The 7316-nt window shown below is 43.1% G+C and overlaps 1 pseudogene across 1 annotated transcript; it reads right to left on the minus strand.

Annotated features, from left to right (window-relative positions):
• Nucleotides 1-6211: 6211 nt before the first annotated feature.
• On the minus strand, nucleotides 6212-6943 carry LOC309554600 (annotated as a pseudogene). Its single transcript has one exon. The product of its transcript is annotated as an uncharacterized misc_RNA (transcript).
• Nucleotides 6944-7316: the final 373 nt, after the last annotated feature.

The raw sequence follows: 7316 nt of genomic DNA on the forward strand, positions 1-7316 counted from the left end.
TGTTGCGCTGTTATGAGTACTCCACCAACATGGCCAGTGCCGATGACGCCGTTGTCAGCTTAACTATCCCACTTCTATGCCTCCTTCAAAAAACGATTCGGGCGATGATGGAAGAGGATGTGGCACAGGAGGAGGAGGAGGAAGAGGGATCATTTCCAAAGCTTTTAGGGCAGTCATTCACAAGTGGCTCTGAGGGTGGGTTCCTGCACCCACAAACACCAGGTACACAATTGTCCAGCAGAGGCACAGTTCTGGAGGATGAGGAGGAGGAGATGGAGGAGGAGATGGAACCATGTTCACAGCAGGGTGGCACCCAGGCCAGCTCATGGCCATCACTGGTGCGTGGCTGGGGGGATACAGAGGACACAGACGATACACCTCCCACAGAGGACAGCCTTTCGTTGCCTCTGGGCAGCCTGGCACACATTAGCGATTACATGCTGCAGTGTCTCCACAACGACCGCCGAGTTTCCCACATTCTAACTTGTGCTGATTACTGGGTGGCCACGCTGCTGGTTCCCTGTTACAAGGACAACGTACCGTCCTTAATTCACTCACTGGAGCGTGATCGCAAGATGCGCGAGTACAAGCGCACGCTGGTAGTGTAAGATTCTGGTACCTTCGGTACCCTTATAGGTCATTTCCTTCTTCATATTGCGTCCCACCTTTTCAGCTAGGTGGAACGCATATACCTTTAAGCCGCATGACGTCATCACTAAGTGCCGCTCTGAGCGGCTATTTCAATCGCCGGCTTCTCTCTCACAAATTGTTCGTTCAAACCGCATGGTATACAGCCTTGTCTTACGCTGCCGGAGCCTCGAGCTATTGCCATACCTGGATAGACCGGAACCTCGCTATTGATCCCGTATCTCGCTACCCGATCATTCACTCGTTACCGGACCCTTCAGCTTACTAATCTAACTAGTGATAAGTACCCCACAGGGGATTCCTTCCTATCAAACTTACACTATCTACTTCTGCATACTAAGGACTGTTACTATCTATGCATTACTATTTCTATCATCTGCACTGTTACATAGATTGCTAGCTCTTGAGTCTACTACCATCTATATCCTTGCACTAAGTTAGCCTCTCTTGTACACTCCATCTGCTGTCCCCTACCACCTGTTATTGCACATGATTGCTAACCTATCTACCATCATCTACTACTCTCCTGAACATTACTATTGAGTACTCATCATTGCTATCACAACTCACGCCTGTCCTTTCAGCACATCACCTCTATACTAACATATACAACCTATCACTCCAGGAACATCTTATTGAGTGTTTGTATATTGTATGCTGAAGCAGGCTGGCCACAATGATGAGTCTGGAGAGTTGGACATGGTGATTCAACACATCTCTGCACGACTACTGAGTGGAGATTCTGCAGCTGCAAATCCAACTCTCTAAACAAACGCTAGAGCGTTACAGGTAGACGCGATGCTGCTGGCATTCCCACCTGACAGTGGGGCCAAAGTGGAAGCAGAAGGCCGAGGAGGAGAAGGAGGAAGAGGTTGCCAACGCAACCAGGGCACCGCCAGCACCTCAGAAGGCAGGGTTAGCATGGCCGAAATGTGGAAAAGCTTTGTCAGCACGCCACAACAAACAGCAGCACCAGCAGCTCATATGGAACGTCTTAGCAGGAGGCAGCATTTCACCAACATGGTGGAGCAGTATATGTGCACACGCCTACATGTAGTGAATGACGGGTCTGCCCCCTTCAACTTCTGGGTCTCCAAATTGGGCACATGGCCTGAGCTTGCCCTTTATGCCTTGGAGGTGTTGGCGTGCCCTGCAGCCAGTGTATTATCTGAACGTGTATTTAGCACGGCTGGGGGCGTTATCACAGACAAGCGCAGCCGCCTGTCCAGAGACAATGTGGACAAGCTCACATTCATTAAAATGAACCAGGCATGGCTCCCACATGACTTTTCCGTACCTTGTGCAGAATAGAGATGGATACCGGCCTTACCCAGCCATTGTTATATTTTTGATCTTTCTCACTCTTTTGGGGTGTACTCTAATTTAAAATGACTAAAAAAAAGCAGTGTTGGCTACCTTGTCCCCCTCCACCGCCGCTTCCACCTACACCGCCACATCCACCGCCACCTCAACCTCCCTCCTACTCCATATGGGCCTCGTCCTTCACAGATGAAGAAAATTGTTTTATTTTTCTGTTTTTTTTTGTTTTAAGTTATTTCCCTATCCACATTTGTTTGCAGAGCACTTGCCATGCTCTTAACTACATTTTGCAGCACTCTAGCCCTTTCCATTGGTTTTTTAGAGCCATTTTAGTGCCTGAAAGTGCGGGTCCCCATTGACTTCAATGGGGTTCGGTGTCCGGGTCAAGTTCGGAAAAAGTCTGGGTCACGGACCCGGACTTTTTTTTCAAGTTCGGCCGGACCCACCGAACATGGACATCCAGGTGTCCGCTCAACTCTAGTTGTTTTGTCTCTTGTTATGGAAATATTACATCCAGAACAAGTGATGATTACAGGTACTGAGATCCAGAAATGTGGACTGTAGAGATGCAGAGTTGAAAGAGTCTTTTCAAAGAGTTTTTAGAAGGCAATGACAAAAACTCCAAATTTTTAAAGGAGATTACACAAACCATTATTATAAGCATGGCCTTAGTTTCACTGGCCACAAGGGGCTGACTGTTAAACATAATGGGTTTATGTGAAATCTCCATGAACAGCTGTAAATATTATTGTACTTCCAAATCTATTTCAGCGAGAAGGAAATATATTTAAAGTATTGAGTGTTGTGTTGTTGTTACTGTAATTATTTCCACTTCAAAGGTTGGCCTTTTGTTTTCCCTGATCTCATCTCACATGTGTAGTAAACTGCAGCCGTCTTTGACTCATCCAATCAGGCTGTGCCCAATATACATTTGCTAGGTACAGTGACCAATTGGAGAGAATTATATTAGCCACAGTACAGAAAGGAGATGGGGGGGGGGGGATATAATGCTTTGTCACTAAGCTATGATCCTCTTGTGTGGGGACACACGGCAGTCACCATGGGTAGACCTGAAGTTAACAGGTAGCTTAACGCTTTACTTGCATCTTACATAGTATTGTAAATATGGTTGTTGGTAATTTGTAAATTACCAACACTGTACATTGTGCTGTAAATACTGTCTGGTGTGTAATTTGTATACATTATGTAACCACATTAATAGATGTGTATTGCATATGGAACTACCTATTGTGTAAGAACTCTCAGCTTTAGATTTGCATATGGCAAGAGGGCTTTTATTTTTTCTATTTTTTGGGTCCGGCTGGCATCGTGATTGATGATAGATTTACATTGAGGAACACTTTTTTTTTTTTTTAAATAAAGGACTTATTGACTTTTTGGTGAATGGTTAGGGGTACGATGTACCCGATACCCATATACATGGGGGGGGGGGCAGAATCTTGGGCCTCCTTGTAAAGGGGGCTTCCAGATTCCGATAAGCCCACAGCCCATGGTTGTTGGAAAGATGCCCTTGTCCCCATCAACATGGTATAGTTTAGGAGGGGGGCCCCTCCCACATCCCTCCCCTTTACTGACCTGCCGGGCACATGCTCGAATAAAGTTCTGGTATAGATTTTTTTTGGGGGGGGTCCCCATGCAGTTTTTTTTTCATTTTGGCATCGGGTTCCCTTTAAAACCATACCAGACCCTGAGGGCGGGGTATGGACTTTGGGGGAGGGACCCCACGTTTTTTTACTGGAATTTTTTTTCTTTTAATTTAGCGGTCAGCGGCTAAACCCATTGACAGCTGATGACTCATTGGTTGTTAAGGCAAGGTTCCACGTAGACAGCAGACACCAGTCGTTCACCCAGTCCTACATTAAAGCTAGGCCCAAGAGCAAGTGCCTGAGACAACAGGCCCGTTGTCACAGGGTCGAACCAGCAATAGAGAACACATTGTGGGTGGCTAAAAGCAAAAATACTCCTTCACCAGTACTGTTAATTTCATGTTAGATTCAAATGTTAAGTTTGAGCCATGAAATAATCTACGCCAATCAGGTTTGCATCTGTTCAGGAAAGCTTTACTGAGATTACATGCGCACGGACCACATCTCATACAGAAATAGAGAATGTGATGACATATAGATTTTTGATACATCCTATTATAGGGAATTATCACAGTAAAGTCTATGGCGGGCATAGACCCAAAAATATAGTCATACAAGATTACACAATATTTCATTAACAGCCATAATACAGCCTTTGTTGATTATTTAGCAAAGTCTTGGTCATCTTGCTCTAGGAGAAGGAAGGGCGTATGACAATTAAAAATGATGGATAATATGCAATTAATGGCCGGTTACTGGAACTATCATTATCTAAGCCAATATATATTTGTTTATCTGTTATTCCGGAAAGTTAGGGAAGTTCTCTTGGCCGGAAATCTCATGTTAAAGTTGACACATATTCATAATAAAAGACAACATAATAAGACTAAAGACTGAATTTCTGAAACTACGATATTTAGATATATTCAGGGATTAAAAGGGGACTCTAGACTGCTATACTGATACATGAATACATAATATAAAAGTCTTTAAGAGTCCTCGATAGATTTTCATCTTGACAGGTCCCTCCTGAGTTTAGAATTCATCTGTGTCTTTTCTTTTAAACTTCTTCTGTGTCTTTAGGTTGGTTTTCGGGTATGCGGGTAACCATCTCATGGGCCGTCTTTATGCGAGACCTCGAGAGCTCAAAAGAACCAGTATTAGTACAATCATCACAAATATTTGAAGTAATTTTCAAGCAGCATTTGCATAGCATTGGTACACATTTGATTATGAGGAGTATCAACACTATAATTCCAACAATATATAGGATACCATGCAATATACCTGCGAACCACCCTCCAATACCAGTAAACCTGTTGACAGGTTTTAGCCAAGAGAATCAACTTTCCCAGCTACCTCCAATCCAATCGGTTTCGGTATGTTCCTTACAAAAATAAAGTTTTAATTGCTGCGCCCTTTATACATGTGAAATGATTGCATCTTCAGCTTTCGTATCATTTCCTATGTAATTGCAGCATGAATGTGCGGAATGTGTACTACGGTACACATTCCTCCCTGACTAGCAGTAAGGTAATCCAACACCAGCCGGTGTTGCAAAACCTCCTTTTTAATCATTTTTAATTCAGTGGCCATTAATATGAAATTTCTGTTATACAGAGCAGTTATGCTATCCATTAGGTCAGCTAAATCTATAATAAAACTGAAGGCTTTTTTTATACAACATCCATTCACCCAAGGTATAGAAAATATTGGTCTTATCTCTTTATCATGGGACTCAATATTAATATCATCATCATTTCTTTCTCTGGGCCTATATTTTGGGTTGGAATAGGTGTTAGTATTTCAAGATTAGTCTCTTCTTCAGTGTCATCTGCCACTTGTCCGAGGGTAGCCTGTACTGGAATATCCTGTTCAGTGAGGGCTCTTTTGAAGAAATGGGCAGGAATTTTATGCAATTGTGTCTCTTTAAACTCATTGTCACTCATGTACCATGTTGCAGGCACATTAATAACTTCAAATTATTCTGGCGTGAATGTTGGCGAGGTGTGAAATCATGCAATTCCTGATATCGATCTGTACTTCACATAACATCTTTACCATCAAACCAATACCTGACATCCGCATTATCCATTCACTGAGATTCTCCAATCACTCGATCAGTATTCTTGAAACCTTTCTCAAGTAGTTCTGGCGGATAAATACGGGTAAAGTTAATACATACTGCTGGTATTCTCATTGGGGCCTTGGTAAATAGTAGCAGTGAAATGGCCTTGTCAACCATCTTGGCACTGATATCGCTAAAGTGAGCACCGTCTTCTATCTCAGCTAGGGTACTGGGTATACCTAGTAAGGGCAAAGTCTTGTGTGAGATAGGTGAATGTGTGCATATCCAACACTTAGTGATTTCCAACTTCTTGGCAGCTTGCAACTGCATAGCCACAAAGGAATTATAGAAGGATTGTCTCAGCTTAGCATGTAAGTCTCTCTTCAGCCTTTGATCAAATCCAGACTCTGGGGTAATGTGTAACTTTTTAGTCATTACAGTAGCATTGAGGAAAAAGTTATCATGCGTCTCACCTTTTTTTATCATGTGAGTCCATTCATACATCATGACCGTGATCCACACCAAGGCTCCTCCACTTAGGATGATTCCTCAGAGATGCATATCAGCTCTAGGTACTGTAAGAGACATTCTTCCGTATCCGTAGTCTTCTGGCTCGAGCCTGAGTCAATGATGGAGATGACCTAGGAGGTAAAGGTACAGAAAAGTCCTTGCCAGCAGTACACTGGCCTGTATGTTTGTTCAAAGCTACTGCTTTCTTACAATGGGAACCATGCACCCAATACTTGTAGTCTTTTAGCTTTACAGCTGTGGGAGACATAAAAATAATCTGGAATGGTCCCTTCCACTTAGGGGACAGAGTAGTCTTCGGGGTGTGATTCTTGATGTACACCCACTCTCCAGAATTTAGTCCATGAGTCTTTTCACTTGGGTCCACTGGTTGTCCTGCTTTGGAAAAAGTATCAGAAAACACATTTGTGTTAAAGTCTTAAAGTCACTGTTTCTGATGTTACAGAAGCTGTAGGAAGTCTTTTAGGAGGGCGCCCAAACAATATATCTTCTCCTTTGGGGTAGTCCTGATAGTTGCTAGGGCTATGGGCAATGCTTCTACCCATGTGCTCTTTCCATTAGTAGTCATCTTGGCCAGATACCTTTTTAGGGTTTGATTACTGCGTTCCACCATCCCACTAACCTGTTGTCTATATGTGGTGTGTAACTGTTGTTTCAGACCTAAGATATCTACTACCTCTGCTATTAGTTTGTTATCAAAGTGTGTACCTCTGTCTGAAGAGATCACAGCTCCCATACCAAACCTAGGAATCAATTCTCTAGTAAGACACATACGGCCGGATTTAAAGAAACTGCAACTTCAGACATCCATGACGTGTTTCAGTTTCGCCGCTTTCAAATCAAAATTGGCTAGTGAAACAGCAATAATGAATTCCGCCGTCAGCGGTATTCACTTACGATCGCGGCTTCGCAAATGAGCATACTTATGTCTTTGTGCTTATAGCAGTTTCACATAGCGATGTGGGCTAGTGGATTAGTGCACACATCACATCTGTAATTCATCTCCCTCTGCTGTAGGTTCGAGGCTTACCATCTCCACCTAACTTTTTTATTTTCTTTTTTTGTTTATATTTCAAAAATGTAACGGATTACATCATATATATTGCTAAATAATGTTACACTCAGAAGCGCTTGCAAACTTACAG

The sequence above is a fragment of the Pelophylax lessonae genome (genome assembly GCF_965119305.1).
Source record: "Pelophylax lessonae genome assembly, chromosome: 4".
Classification (NCBI taxonomy): domain Eukaryota; kingdom Metazoa; phylum Chordata; class Amphibia; order Anura; family Ranidae; genus Pelophylax; species Pelophylax lessonae.